The following is a 16818-nucleotide window of genomic DNA, read 5'->3' on the forward strand; positions in this document are numbered from 1 at the left end:
CCTTAGGTGTGCCTCGGTGGTAACAATGGGATACTCTCATTCAGAGTGGGTGGCACTGTGTGGGATAGTCCGCACATGAAGTGACTTAAACTTCTTCCTGCTGGTGCTCACATAGCCAAAGCAATTTTCGAATGCTGGACTAGACAATAAGGAGTAAGATCATCCCCCAAATACCCAGTCTCCACCAGCAACTGGGGTGACACTTTTTTTGCCAAAAAAGATTTATTTTTTTGTAGAGCACGTTGTAGACAAATACAAGGGAGTTGCAGCCATCTGTAAGATGGAGGGCAGATCCCTCCTGGTTTAAGCATCCTTTCGTGCCAAGGGACAGGCTCGCCCCGCTCCACCTCCCTCTAACCTCTCCTTACACCAGCAGCATTATTGCCAACTTTCTGTACCATCTTGTCACTCGCGTAGTGTTCCCTACTGTCCCGTCTCTTCCATTTTTTGGCCTTATATCCTTGTTTATGTGTGCAGCAGCTTCTCAGAACTCAGTTACATGATTCGTACATACATTATTCATGAAGGAGTATAATGCGAGAATGTTTTATGTAGTTCGAGCAGCAGCCCAGCCTTTACGAAGCAAAGGCGGCGGTGGCAGCTGCAGCAGCAACAGCCATAGACCAGCACCGACAACACCGATCAGCAGCAGAAGCAGCATCCAACAACGACCACCAGGTATATCGAGGACCAGTAGTACTGTGTTGCAATATCGAACGGTTCAGGCCGCACCTGGGAAATACTATGGGTGGGCGACTTGGCAGGAAGACGTGGAAATATGTGAATCTTTTCCAGTCTTTATCTTGTCAAGCATCTGCTTGCGTTTGACTGCGAATTGAAAACATAAATCTTCACGGTGTAAGTGCACCAGTATACAGAATGGCTTTGGTCTCAATTAAAAACATTGACTGACAGAACTGTTATTTATTGGTAAATTCCTTCCCAAAATTTATATAACCGGGGTGTATAAAGGAATGGAAATCTAGGAAAATGCGGCAATGTTTTATCCAGGGAAAAACCTAAGATGTTTAGAACTCCTGAACTCTTTCATATTTTTTTGTTATCAGTTAAATTTTTGTAACTTTGCTAGGTACGGTTTGATACTCTAACAAAGAATTTTACTGTAGTGCTCTACTGTAGAATAACAGTGCAACGATAAAAGAAATGAGAGAAAAACAATGAAATAGGCCGCTTGCAACAACAAGTGTGTACATGAGTGCCCGCCAGCAGCAAAATGGACTGAAGACTTCCTAACTACAAACCGCTAATGATGAGTGACGTCACAACTGTTTACATTTCTAACAGGTCGTGGGAAAGTATTGTGAATGGTGGTTTGAGAAGCGGTGCTTTCAAAATAAGATTCCTTTACACAAGAACAATTGTGTTACGTGTGAGAACGTGCGAAGAATTTATTATATCGATGTGTGCCTCTCATTCAAAACAAAAAGAAATTATCTGTGAAAGCTTAAGTTTTCTTACAGCTGTTCTGTACGCCTATTAATCTAAACCATTAACTTTGGCTAATTGCGTGGCTGTCACACTTTTTTGGTACTGCTTTTGGCTAAGTACTATATCACGTGTCCCGCACTATGAATGTCTGGTGTCACTGGCTGGTTAGATCATGGGACGTGAGCTACTATAGGCTGATAAAAACAGGCTACACGGTGCATTCTCGCTTTCAGTGCTGCGGAAGCCTCTGTGCTGTATTTGGTGGAATTTGTTTGTGTATTTCGGCAAACTGCACGATCGACTGGTTTCTGGTCAGTATCTACATAGTCACCTGTAGAGGCTATACCACATGCGAATATGGATTTTTGAGAATTAGTGGATACGTGGATCTCATGACTGTTTGTGCTATTGATCTGGAAATGTAATCACTTCATGAACTCCATAATCCACACGCTCTGTTCCAGCAATAAATATTGAGTGAATTTGGAACCTCTCAAAGGTGTACTAATATATTTTTCCAACAGTGTATATGTAAAACAAAGTGTAGATCGTAGGTAGAGATATGATGAATGAAGTGCATTTGGCTGTTAAGAGAGCAGCGAGCCAAGCCTTCAGCGGCTACCGTAATAGAACATTGTTTAATACTGTTTCACGAAGTCTGAAGACATTCTGGTCACATGTAACGGCTGTTAGTGGCACCAGATTTACTGTATAGTCACTTGTTGAGACAGGAAATGAAATTCAGAGTACAAAGCAAAAGCAGAAAAGTTTAACTCTATGTCCTTTGCGAAGGAAAATGGAAGAGAAGAGCCCCTATTTGTTCGACGTACAACTAAGATCGTCGGTGAAATAAGTGTGTCGAGAAACAGCTGAAATTGCTAGAACTGACAAAAGCTCTAGGGTCCAATGGAATCTCTGTCGGTTTCAATACTGAGTTTGCCGCCGAATTAGCCCATCTTTCATTTACATTCTGTCAGAGATCCTCAAACGAAAAACCATTTGCAGTTGTTGAAGAAAGGACAGGTCACACCTGTTTAGGAGGAATTTAGTAGAAATCATCCACAAAACTACCGTCCAATGTTTTCGAAGTTTTAGAAGATGTGAAGAAACAGAATTTATTTCTGCAGATGATAGAAAATGTGAAACTCAAATCCTCACAGTGCTTCTGATAAACTGGTCCAGTGTTCTGTGTAGACTTCATACACAACAGAAAGGAGAAGTGGGCTGCAGAGTGGTGCAGCAAACGTCATCTTACGAAACCTGAACGGGAGCAGAGGTGATCGGTGAACAAGATATCACAGTTACCAGAAGATTTACTTAACTTGTGTTTGTCCAAGTGCACGAAGACTCTTTAGAAATAATGCTGTAAGAAACCGTCCAGGTATCACGTTGTGAATCTGAAAAGATTCTCTGAAGTATGTATGAGCAGTGGTCTCGTGATGAAGTGTCTCACAGTGCTAGTGAGCTGAGCAGCTGGCGCCGGCTCTCCTATATTACAGCAGCAGAGAGCAGCCGGGGCTGTGGCTAGGTGGATGCGCACAATTGTCCATCAGTTCGGCGTCGGACGGAAACGTGGCATTCCGTTATCAGCCTTGATAAGCCGTGGGGTTGTATCGATGCACAATATTGCATATTTCAGAAACTCAAAGCACACGATTTCACAGGATAAAGGACTGTTCATCAAATGTTCAGTTTATCTGTACATAGAAAGAAAGTCATGTTGTGCTCTTTTAGAGAAAGAAATTATAAATCTACTTACTTAATTTTCTCATTCGGAAGAGTTAACTGACAAATTCCAGGGAAAAAGGTGGCATGACAGGAAGAATGGGAAAAAAGGAAAAATTGCAGAAGAGACTAACACCGTTAAATGTAGAGGAACTCCCTGTAATTAGAGGACAAATATCCTTGCAGTAAGGTGGATTCCTCAACACTGTCACAACTCTTGACTTCGTTTGTATTTCAGTGTGATGTGGTGGCACCCACTCCATGTAAGATTCATCAATATTTTAAAGGTATGATTGATGGAGCAAAACTAGGCCATCTAACTCATCAGGAACTCTTCCCTTAAAAATGTGTGTCTTAAATGGTTGTAAATTGCAGCTAGATGTTTTTGATTTTAAAGATTTTATGTTGGAGGTTATTTCTGCTGGGGTAGTGAGGGTCAAATTCGTATTATGCAAGTTACTTGAAATGTCCTGTCTGAGGTATTGCATAGGAGCATTTACAGAACTTGACAACCCCATCTTTTCAGGAACAGTTACAAAATGTTTGCCCAAAAGTTCTGTAACACTACACACATCTGTCACCAATGTATCATTTACTCTTAATGCTATTTGTCCCTCTTCATGTCTTATTCTGCCAGTCTCCTCCTTCACTATATCCCATATTGTCTTTATTTTGTTATCTGATATGAATATTTTTTCCTTGTAATATATTTGCTTTGATGTCCGTATTATAGTTTTTAATATTTTGCAGTATTTCTTGTAATGTGCTATAGCATCATCATCAGAAGTGTTTCGGACTGACAGATACAGTTTTCTTTTTGTTTTACAAGATACCTCTATGCCTTGAGTAATCCATGTTTTTTTTAAGCAGATACCAATCTAAATATTAAAGCTGTTATTAACACAAAAAGGCAAGTCAATGACTGCACCACTTCCATGCCATTGATGCTCAAAATCCTTGTGTTCTTCCACCTGGAATGTTAGGTTAAGGAAATTACCACCTAACGTGTGTACTTAATGACCAATCTCGTAACAACTCCCGGGAGATGACTTGTAATTTATGTGATTACTTCAAACGCATTTTATAGACACTTAGCAGTAGAGTAAGAGAGGTAAATTCTAAACATTTGCAGTAAGCAGTTAAGTATGGGAATTTTGACAGCAGTCAATAATGACTCAACACCTCTCAAATGTATGTTCCCTTTCAGACCGGTACCAGTAACTTTGCAAACTGTATAAATTTTTAACTACCGAACACGTCTTAAATTGCTACAGCAATTCCACGTAAGTTGATAAAAAGAACATAACCAAGTGGGTTGAAACGAAATAACCATATAACCCCCATGAATCATAGACCTCAGCGATACAGATAGCAGTACCGTAGGTGCAACCACAACAGAGGGGTCTCTGTTGAGAGACCAGACAAACGTGTGCTTCCTGAAGTGGGGCAGCAGCCTTTTCAGTAGTTGCAGGGGCAACAGTCTGGATGATTGACTGATCTGGCATTGTAACACTAACCAAAACGGCGGTACTGTGCTGGTACTGCAAATGGCTGAAAGCAAGGGGAAACTACAGCCGTAATTTTTCCCGGGGGCATGCAGCTTTACTGTATTGTTAAACGATGATGGCGTCCTCTTGGGTAAAATACTCCGGAGGTAAAATAATCACACATTCGGATTCCGGGCGGGGACTACTCGAGAGGATGTCGTTATCAGGAGAAAGAAAACTGGCGTTCTATGGATCGGAGCGTGGAATGTCAGATCCCTTAATCGGACAGGTAGGCTAGAAAATTTAAAAAGGGAAATGGATAGGTTAAAGTTAGATATAGTGGGAATTAGTGAAGTTCGGTGGCAGGAGGAACAAGACTTTTGGTCAGGTGAATACAGGATTATAAATACAAAATCAAATAGGGGGAATGAAGGAGTGGGTTTAATAATGAATAAAAAGATAAGAGTGCGGGTAAGCTACTACAAACAGTATAGTGAACGCATTATTGTGGCCAAGATAGACAAGAAGCCCACACCTACTACAGTAGTACAAATTTATATGCCAACTAGTTCTGCAGATGATGAAGAAATTGATGAAATGTATGACGAGATAAAAGAAATTATTCAGTTAGTGAAGGGAGACGAAAATTTAATAGTCATGGGTGACTGGAATTCGTCAGTAGGAAAAGGGAGAGAAGGAAATATAGTAGGTGAATATGGATTGGGGAGAAGAAATGAAAGAGGAAGCCGCCTTGTAGAATTTTGCACAGAGCATAACTTAATCATAGCTAACACTTGGTTCAAGAATCATAAAAGAAGGTTGTATACCTGGAAGAATCCTCGAGATACTAAAAGGTATCAGATAGATTATATAATGGTAAGACAGAGATTTAGGAGCCAGGTTTTAAATTGTAAGACATTTCCAGGGGCAGATGTGGATTCTGACCACAATCTATTTGTTATGAACTGCAGATTGAAACTGAAGAAACTGCAAAAAGGTGGGAATTTAAGGAGATGGGACCTGGATAAACTGAAAGAACCAGAGGTTGTACAGAGTTTCAGGGAGAGCATAAGGGAACAATTGACAGGAATGGGGGAAAGAAATACAGTAGAAGAAGAATGGGTAGCTCTGAGGGATGAAGTAGTGAAGGCAGCAGAGGATCAAGTAGGTAAAAAGACGAGGGATAATAGAAATCCTTGGGTAACAGAAGAAATATTGAATTTAATTGATGAAAGGAGAAAATATAAAAATGCAGTAAATGAAGCAGGCAAAAAGGAATACAAACGTCTCAAAAATGAGATGGACATGAAGTGCAAAATGGCTAGGGAGGCATGGCTAGAGGACATATGTAAGGATGTAGAGGTTTATCTCACTAGGGGTAAGATAGATACTGCGTACAGGAAAATTAAAGAGACCTTTGGAGTAAAGAGAACAGCTTGTATGAATATCAAGAGTTCAGATGGAAACCCAGTCCTAAGCAAAGAAGGGAAAGCAGAAAGGTGGAAGGAGTGGATGGAGGGCCTATACAAGAGCGATGTACTTGGGGGCAATATTATGGAAACGGAAGAGGATGTAGATGAAGATGAAATGGGAGATATGATACTGCGTGAAGAGTTTGACGGAGCACTGAAAGATCTGAGTAGAAACAAGGCCCTGGGAGAAGACAACATTCCATTAGAACTACTGACGGCCTTGGGAGAGCCAGTCCTGACAAAACTCTACCATCTGGTGAGCAAAATGTATGAAACAGGCGAAATACTCTCAGATTTCAATAAGAATATAACAATCCGAATTCCAAAGAAAGCAGGTGTTGACAGATGTGAAAATTACCGAACTATCAGTTTAATAAGTTACGGTTGCAAAATACTAACGCGAATTCTTTAAAGACGAATGGAAAAACTGGTAGAAACTGACCTCGGGGAAGATCAGTTTGGATTCCGTAGAAATATTGGAATACGTGAGGCAATACTGACCCTACGACTTATCTTAGAAGCTAGATTAAGAAAAGGCAAACCTACGTTTCTAGCATTTGTACACTTAGAGAAAGCTTTTGACAACGTTGACTGGAATACTCTCTTTCAAATTCTGAAGGTGGCATAGGTAAAATACAGGGAGCGAAAGGCTATTTACAATTTGTACAGAAACCAGACGGCAGTTATAAGAGGCGAGGGACATGAAAGGGAAGCAGTTGTTGGGAAGGGAGTGAGACAGGTTTGTAGCCTCTCCCCGATGTTATTCAATCTGTATATTGAGCACGCAGTAAAGGAAACAATAGAAAAATTCGGAGTAGGTATTAAAATCCATGGAGAAGAAATAAAAACTTTGAGGTTCGCCGATGACATTGCAACTCTGTCAGAGACAGCGAAGGGCCTGGAGGAGCAGCTGAACGGAATTGACAGTGATTTGAAAGGAGGATATAAAATGAACATCGACAAAAGCAAAACGAGGATAATGGAATGTAGTGGAGTTAACTCGGTTGATGCTGAGGGAATTAGATTAGGGAATGAGACAGATTAGTAAGGAGTTTTGCTAGGCCGGCCGTAGTGGCCGAGCGGTTCTAGGCGCTTCAGTCTGGAACCGTGCGACCGCTACGTTCGCAGGTTCGAATCCTGCCTCGGGCATGGATGTGTGTGATGTCCTTAGGTTAGTTAGGTTTAAGTAGTTCTAAGTTCTAGGGGACTGATGACCTCCAATAATAAGTCCCATAGTGCTCAGAGCCATTTGAACCATTTTGAGTTTTGCTATTTGGAGAGCAAAATAACTGATCATGGTCGAAGAAAAGAGGGTAAAGTGGCAATGGCAAGGAAGCGCTTCTGAAGAAGTATAAATTTAAGTGTCAGGAAGTCATTTCTGAGAATATTTGTATTTAGTGTAGCCATGTATGGAAGTGAAACATGGGCGATAAATAGTTCGGACAAGAAGAGAAGAGGAGCTTTCAAAATGTGGTGCTACAGAAGAATGCTGAAGATGAGATGGCTAGATCACATAACTAATGAGGAGGTATTGAATTGAATTGGGGAGAAGAGAAATTTGTGGCAGAACTTTACTAGAAGAAGGGATCAGTTGTAGGACATGTTCCGAGGAATCAAGAGATTACCAATTTAGTATAGGAGGGCAGCGTGGAGGGTAAAAATCGTAGAGGGAGACCAAGAGATGAATACACTAAGCATATTCAGAAGGATGTAGGCTGCAGTATGTACTGGGAGATGAAGCAGCTTCCACACGATAGAGTAGCAAGGTGAGCTGCATCAAACCAGTCTCAGGACTGAAGACCACAACAACAACCCTGTTTCATTCGTATCTGTGGTGCAGAGGTTGTTTGCGGAGTTCATCGCAGATGATCACTTGTTCGAACCTGTGGGAACTCCTTAAATTTTTTTTCCATTTGTTACTACTTTCTCTATTTTATTTGTCATAAACATAATTATAACCGCATTACCTTGCGTTCCATACCATTGAAACCATATTGTGCTCTGATTTCTGAGCTCTCTGGACCACTGTAGGGCAAAATTACATGTGCAAGAACCCTACGTGAAATTAATCACATTGATTCCTTTCGTTTATTTCACAAATATCTGATCATTTGGATCTGTTCACTGAGGTCGATGACAATGATATTCGACGAGCTCCCACAGGACACCGTGAAAGGGTGAATTCAATCTTGGAGTGAAATAACGTTACGTAGGCTGAGTTTTCATTTGGAGAAAGGTACTGTAGAGCAGGTGGAACTAAGGCTCAGACTATCCAGTGAAACCAACCAAAAGAAACGAACCACTGACTGCAATGTGCATGTTGCTGTTAACATTAAGATTTTACGCCACAGGAACCTTCCAAATAGTGGTTGTGATCTGTTTAAAGCAGGCACAGCAACAGCTTGCAGAGCTGTCCGTAAGGTATCAGCCTTATGAAAAACGTTAATAGCGACTTCTCCCCACGCTTTTAATTTGGTGGCCACAGCAATTTTTTTCCCTCTTTTTGCACTCGGTCACGTCTTTATACTGGCCCCGCACTATTTCTAGCAGTAAATCTTTCTCATTTTGAGAAGTTTGACGAACGCCCCTTTTTATATCTATTTGCTCCCACGGTTATAATGTGACACCTTCGGTAATAAATACTGCGTGTTTCCAACGTACAATAAATATCTGTGGTCCAAGTGCAATAAACGTGTCCATAGTGGATTGTAGCCATGTTGCCAAGTATGTTACATGCTACCTAAGATCGAATCTGAACCTGCTTCAGTGGATCCAAGTCTGAACAGACAAGAAACCTTATATGGTGACATTTGTGAATCCTCTCCAGTGCCATCGTAACACCACATAACTCTTCATCACGATTTGTAACTTATTCTATAAGACGCACCTTGAAAACCCTACCAGGGAAAACAGTGGAACAACTAACGACTTTCTCTCACTGGCACTCATCTGCATAAACATCAATGAAACTGTGGTACATACTTAAAATGGAAGAAAACAAAGTTGTAAGAACATAGTCTGGAATACACGCTTTCTTGTACAACGTCAAGCTTAAAATCACTTTGGGCATCCAAAGCCAGCGAGGCGGCAACGCATTCCATCCCCAGCTGTGAATTTCCAGGTCTGATAAATCCAGATCTTCAGGACAGTCCGTTGCACATATTCTGAATGGTTCGGTTGCATGGGGGCTTATTCCTGAAATTTGGTTTGGACCACTGCATTAAATGGCCATGACTGCAGAGATACTAAGATTTTCACTAGCTGCTGAGCTGAAAGAATAAGCCGTCAAAACCAGTGTGGTGATTCACCAGCCTCTGCACACAGACTCTGAACTGGGCCAGTACGAAATACTGCATAAAAGGATTTAGATTGACCTGGATGTTCCAGTGAAACCCAGGAACCTCATCTTGGGGAGGAAATCAGTAATTTTTCCCAAACAAAAACCTTTAAAATGGGAATTTCTGTTGCTGTCAGACTGTCTCATGGGAGTACTAACTTTTCTAAGAATGAACAAATGTCTGTTCCAATACTGTCAAGTTCTAGAATAGGACACCAATAAATTCATTTATTAGTGTTCCCAAGGTCTGTAATTATGTTCTTTCAGTCATTACCAACTCCTTATACATTGTGTCCACCAAAACAGAGTGGAGAACCGATCCAACATTTTTTTCAGTCCTATATGGCAGGGCATATTTTATATTTATTAAATAAGAAGCACAGTTGACGTGTACAACAAATGTTTCCCTTAATTAAATGGTGAAATATTTTTAAGGGAAGAGTTCCTGACAGAGTGGGTGCCACCACATCACACTGAAACACAAAAAGAGTCAAGAGTTGTGACAGTGTTGAAGAATCCATCTTACTGCTAGGATATTTGTCCTCTATTTACAGGGATTTCCTCTACATTGAACAGTATTAGTCTCTTCTGTAATTTTTCCTTTTTTCCCATTCTTCCTATCATGCCACCTTTTTCCCTGGCATTTGTCAACTAACTCTTCTGACTGAGAAAATTAAGTAAGTAGATTTATAATTTCTTTTTCTAAAAGAGCACAACATTACTTTCTTCCTAGTGTACACAGAAACAAACCTTTTGATGCACAGTCTTTTATCCCCAGAAATCGTGTGTTTTGCTGCAGTAAAACGATTGAGTTTTTGAAATATGCAATATTGGGCATCGATACAACCCCACGGCTTATCAAGGCTGGTAACGGAATGCCAAGTTTCCGTCCGACGCCTAACTGATGGACAATTGTGCGCATCCACCGAACCACAGCTCCGGCTGCTCTCTGCCGCTGTAATAAAGGAGGGCTGGCATCAGCCGCTCAGCTCACTACCACTGTGAGCCACTTCATCACGAGACCACCGCTCATACATACTTCAGAGAGTCTTTTCCAGATTCACCGTTTCTTACTGCATTATTTCTAAAGAGTCTTCGTGCACTTGGACAGCCGGCCGGAGTGTCAGAGCGGTTCTAGGCGCTACAGTCTGGAACCGCGCGACCGCCACGGTCACAGGTTCGAATCCTGCCTTGGGCATAGATATGTGTGATGTCCTTAGGTTAGTTAGCTTTAAGTAGTTCTAAGTTCTAGGCGACTGATGATCTCAGAAAATAAGTCGCATAGTGCTCAGAGCCAGTTTATCAGAAACACAGTGAGGATTTGAGTTTCATGTTTTCTGTCATCTATCCTGTTTCTTCACATCCTCAAAAACATCGAAAACATTGGAAGGTAGTTTTGTGGATGATTTCTACTACATTCCTCCTAACCAGCTGTGACCTGTGCTTTCTTCTAACTACTGGAAATGGTTTTTCGTTTGAGGATCTCTGACGGATTATAAATGGACGAGGGGCTAATTCGGCTGCAAATTCAGTATTGAAACCGACAGAGATTCCATTGGACACTAGCGTTTTGTCAGTTCTAGCAATTTCAACAGTTTCTCCACTCACTTATTTCACCGATGACCTTAGTTGTACGTCGAACAAATAGGGGCTCTTCTCTTCCATTCTCCTTCGCAAAGGACATAGAGTTAAGCTTTTCTGCTTTTGCTTTGGTACTCTGAATTTCATTTCCTGTCTCAACAAGTGACTATACTGTGAATCTGGTGCCACTAACAGCCTTTACATGTGACCAGAATGTCTTCAGACTTCGTGAAACAGTATTAAACAATGTTCTATTGCGGTAGCCGCTGAAGGCTTGGCTCGCTGCTCTCTTAACAGCCAAATGCACTTCATTCAGCATATCTGTACCTATCATCTACACTTTGTTTTACATATACACTCTTGGAAAAATATATTAGTACACCTCTGAGAGATTCCCAACTCACTCAATATTTATTGCTGCAACAGAGCATGTGGATTATGCAGTTCATGAAGTGATTACATTTCCAGATCAATAGCACAAACAGTCCTGAGATCCACATATCCACTAATTCTCAAAAATCCATATTCGCATGTGGTTTAGCCTCTACAGGTGACTATGTAGATACTGACCAGAAACCAGTCGATCGTGCAGTTTGCCGAAATACACAAACAAATTCCACCAAATACAGCACAGAGGCTTCCGCAGCACTGAAATCGAGAATGCACCGTGTAGCCTGTTTTTGTCAGCCTATAGTAGCTCACGTCGCACGATGTAACCAGCCCGTGATACCAGACATTCAGAGCTCGGGACACATGATATAGTACTTAGCCAAAAGCAGTAGCAAAAAAGTGCCACAGCCACGCAATTAGCCAAAGTTAATGGCTTATATTAATACGCATACAGAACAGCTGTAAAGAAACCTACACTTTCACAGATAATTTCTTTTTGTTTTGAATGAGAGCCACGCATCGATATAAGAAATTCATCGCACATTCTCACATGTAACACAATTCTTCTTGTGTAAAGGAATCTTATTTTGAAAGCACCGCTTCTCAAACCACCATTCACAACACTTTCCCACGACCTGTTAGAAATGTAAACAGTTGTCATTTCACTCATCATTAGCAGTTTGTTGTTAGGAAGTACTGCAGTCTTTGTCTAAAGTGTTCAGCCCATTTTGCAGCTGGCAGGCACTTATGTTCACACTGTGTTTTGTTGTTGCAAGCTGATTTCATTGTTGTTCTCTCATTCATTTTATCGTTGCACTATTAGTCTACAGTAGAGGACTACAGTAAAATTCTTTGTTAGACTATCAAATCATACCACGCAAAGTTACAAAAATTTAACTGAAAACTAAAAATATGAAAGAGTTCAGGAGTTCTAAAAATCCTAGGTTTTCCCTGGATAAAACATTGTCACATTTTCCTAGATTTCCAATCCTTTATACACCCCGGTTATATACATTGTGGGAAGGAATTTACCAATAAATAACAGTTCTGTCAGTCAATGTTTTTAATTGAGATAAAGCCATTCTGTATACTGGTGCACTTTCACTGTGAAGATTTATATTTTCAGTTCACAGTCAAACACAAGCAGATGTTCGACAAGATAAAGACTGGGAAAGATTCACACATTTCCACGTTTTCCTGCTAAGTCGCCTACCCATAGCAGCTCCCAGGTGCGGTCTTAACCGTTTGATATTGCAACACAGTGCTACTGGTCCGTGATATACCTGGTGGTTATTGTCGGCTGCTGCTGCTTCTGCTGTTGATTGGTGTTGTTGGTGCTGGTCTACAGCTGTTGCTGCTACAGATGCCACCGTTGCCGATACTGCCATTGCTTGCGAAAGGATGGGCTACTGTTCGAACTACACTAAACATTTTCACATTATTCTCCTTCACGAATAATGTATCTATGAACTAAGTAACTGGGTTCTGAATTGCTCCTGCACCCAGAAACAAGGATATAAATACAGGCAATGGTAGAAAGGAGGCAGTTGGGGACACTACGTGGGTGACAAGGTGGTACAGAAAGTCGGCAGCAATGCTGCTGCTGAGAGGAGAGGGATGAATGAGGGGGTGTCCTGGTCCTGGGCAGGAGAGGATGTTAAAAATCAGCAGGGAACCCTTGTTCATGTTACAGACTGCTGGGGCTATGTGAGCACCACCAGTTGAAAGCCGGTCACTTCATGTGCAAACTATCCGCCACAGTGCCATCTGTTCTGTACGTGAGTATCCCCATTGGTGCCACCGAGGCACGCCAATGGCTACCTGGTCAGTAAATCACTGCCCAGGATCCCCGAGCCACAATAGTGATGGGCACACTCTCAATGGCATATGAGGGGACTGTGAAACACAGTACCCAACAGTGTGATACCTGCACAGTCAGGGGACTACCACCATCCAGGTAGTTGACGACCACCCACCCTCCCACAGTTGGCAATTGGATGGCTACTCTGCTGGGTTTTGGGTGTACTACAACATCGGGACGGAAGAGTGCCAGGGTGCAAGGCAGAGGCAAAGCAGACACCACAGTGAGTGGCCTTTCCTGGACGACACACACTTTTGTAAAATTTGAGAAAGATGGCAGGCCACCATAACATTGGGGACCGTAATTCATTGACCAAAATTGTGAACCGTGTTCAGGCACGGTTTGCACAGAAAGTGAGGAGGTAAGAGATAGTCCAAGAGTAGGTTTACAGAACAGAAAGAGCAAGTAGTGCTCCAAAGGTTGGGGCTTTGTGGCAGCCAAGCGTGTCCTCATCGAACAGTGGTGAGCCAACTTGGGGAGTCTCTCTGGAGAAATGCCTTTAGTCCCTGATGCGTTACACATTTCAGATAATACTGGGCTTATTACGCAGGGACAAAGTTTTAGTACACAATTGGTAAAACCATCAAAACCAGATTAACTTTTATCTTTGAGAGAATCTATAATTTTCTTAATTTCAGAAAAATAAGTTGGTGATACATATCACTTCGGTCATCCCGCAATGTCTCAAAATGCATCTTACCAAGCAATTAGTCAACTTGTGCCACACACTTCTTGTCTCCCCAATTTCATTCAGCACTACTTCATTATTTACGAGATCTACCCAAGTAATATTTATTATTCTTCTGTGACACCACATTTCGAAATTTTCTATTTTCTTCTTCTCTAAACTGCTTATTGTTTGTGCATCACTTCTGTACATGGCTACACTCCAGATACGTTCCTTCGGGAAAAATTTCAGAACGCTGAATTCTTCATTTGGTGTTACATTTATCTTCTTCACAAATTATTTTCATGCCAATGCCAGTCTTACATTTCATATCCTTTCTACTAGACAATCATCAGTTACTTTGCTGCCCAAGTAGCAAAACTCACCTATTACTTTAATAGCCAGTTGTATAAAGCATTTAACCTTAGGTCAACAGAAAAAATGACCTCAGATTGAGTTAGCCTGGAAATCTGCGTTGTATAAACGTTAATCCTAGATATTATCGTCGGGAAGTCTGATCATATTTGACTGGCGAAATTCCGTGCTTCAATGTCAGTTCCAGCTCTAATCGTCAGTTTATAGCATAGATTAGATTAGATTAGATTTACTTTCATTCCAATTGATTCGTAGGGAGGAAGTCCTCCAGGGTGTAGAACATCCAGTAGTTAGTATCCCCAATTCCCTAAACAGGCTTCTGCAGGATGTTATTCAGTTCACACCACTCTTACTGTATGTTTTTGTGCCTGGAAAACTTTAGCTTGGCTTGATGAATTACCCCAAAAAATAATCCCATATGACACTATGGAATGAAAGTAAGCATAGTATGCCAGCTTTTTCATTTTTATATCTCATATGTCCGACGCAATTCGCATTGCAAACAGAGGTTTGGTAAGACACTTCATCAGTTCTGTGGTGTTCTCCTCCCAGTTGAATTTATCATCAAGCTGTAATCCCAATAATTAACACTGTTAACTTCTTCTATCTGCTTGTCATCCTATGTTAGGCATATACTCGTGGGACACCCCTTACAAGTTCTGAACTGCATGTAGTGTGTCTTTTTTCAGAGTTTAGTAACAAAGAATTCGCTAAGAACCAGTGATTAATGTCCACAAATATTTTATTAGCCTATCGTTCTAAGACTACACTTGATTTGATATTTATTGCAGTTTAGATATCATCAGCAAAAAAATAGAATTTGGCATCTGGTAAAGTTACTGATGAAAGGTCATTGATATGCACAAGAAAATGTAAGGGCCCTAAAATTGAACCTTGTGGGACCCCACATGTAATTAGTTTCCCGTTGGATGATGCCTGTAAGCTTAGTACATATCTCTTTCCTAATAACACCCTTTGTTTCCTGCCAGAGATATAAGATTTGAACCATTTTGCAGTATTTCCTGCACCATAATATTCTAATTTACTTAAAAGTATATTGTGATTTACACAGTCAAATGCTTTTGACAGATCACAAAATATATCAGTTGCGTGCAATCCTTTTGTCTAATGAATTAAGTGCATTTTCACTGTGAGTGTAGATAGCCTTCTCAATATCAGAACCCTTTAGAAATCCACACTGCGACTTTGACAGTACGTTATTTGTGATAAGATGGTTACAAAGCCAATTGTATATTACCTTTTCTAAAATTTTTGAGAATGCTGGCAAAAGTGAAATTGGACGGAAATTTGATGCTATTTCTTTATCTCCCTTCTTAAACAGTGGCTTAACTTCAGCATATTTCAACCATTCAGGAAAAATTCCACTGATAAGCGACTGGTTACACAGAGAGCTTAATATGTTACTTAACTCAGAATCACATTCTTTAATTAACTTTGTTGATACGTCATACTACCCATGAACTGGACAGGTCCGAAAGGCTGCACAAAAGGGTTTAGAGTGACTTGGTTGTTCCGGTGAAACTCAGGAACCTCATTTTGGGGAAGAAACTAGTAATTTTTCCCCAAAAATCCGCTAAAATGGGAATTTCTGTTGCTATCAGGCTGTTTCTTGGTAGTATTAATTTTGCTACGAATGAACAAATGTCGTTTCCAATGCTATCAAGTTCTCCAATACAACACCAATACATTCATTTGTTGGTTTCTCCAAGGTCTGTAATTATGTTCTTTCAGTCATTACCCGTTCCTTACACAGTGTGTCCACCAATACAGAGTGGAGAAAAGATTCAACAATTTTTTCCGTCCTGTAGGGCAGGGCGGATTAATATTAATTAAGAAGCGTGGTTCATATGGATTACAAATATAATGGTGATGTATTTTCAACAGTCAATAACAACCAAACCCGCATTAACCCCTACAGAAAAATACAAAGTGAGCTGATATTTAGCACATTAAATGAAATAGAAGGAACAAAAAGAAAATCAAGACAAAGTTGATCACAAGTTCATTGTCAACTAATTTACACCTGAGTGCACATTTCCTGTGTTGTTAACTTCCAATTTTTAACAAGTGATACTTTCATAAAATGAACTGGACAGGGCACTAATAAAATTTGTTACTACATTATATGGACAAAAGTAATGGTCAAAAACATATTAAGAACTTAATTTTATAGTAGCACCAAATGAATGTCATATCTATAACTGAAAGTATAAATTCTATTATATAAATTACTACACCTAAAGTCAGAAGAGGACTTTTTTTGAAGTTAGCAGTAGGACACAGGTAGCTGAAGCTTCCACAATCTCTCGCGTATAAGAATTTATTTTAGATAAACAAAAAATTGCTGTTAACTCTTTGTAAAAGGGAGAAAAGAGCAATGAAACAAATTCGTATTATCAAGGTGTTCACATGATAAAAGTAGGGAGAATATAATTTTGTGATAAAGAGAGATA

Source organism: Schistocerca americana, chromosome 9, assembly GCF_021461395.2.
Source record: "Schistocerca americana isolate TAMUIC-IGC-003095 chromosome 9, iqSchAmer2.1, whole genome shotgun sequence".
Classification (NCBI taxonomy): domain Eukaryota; kingdom Metazoa; phylum Arthropoda; class Insecta; order Orthoptera; family Acrididae; genus Schistocerca; species Schistocerca americana.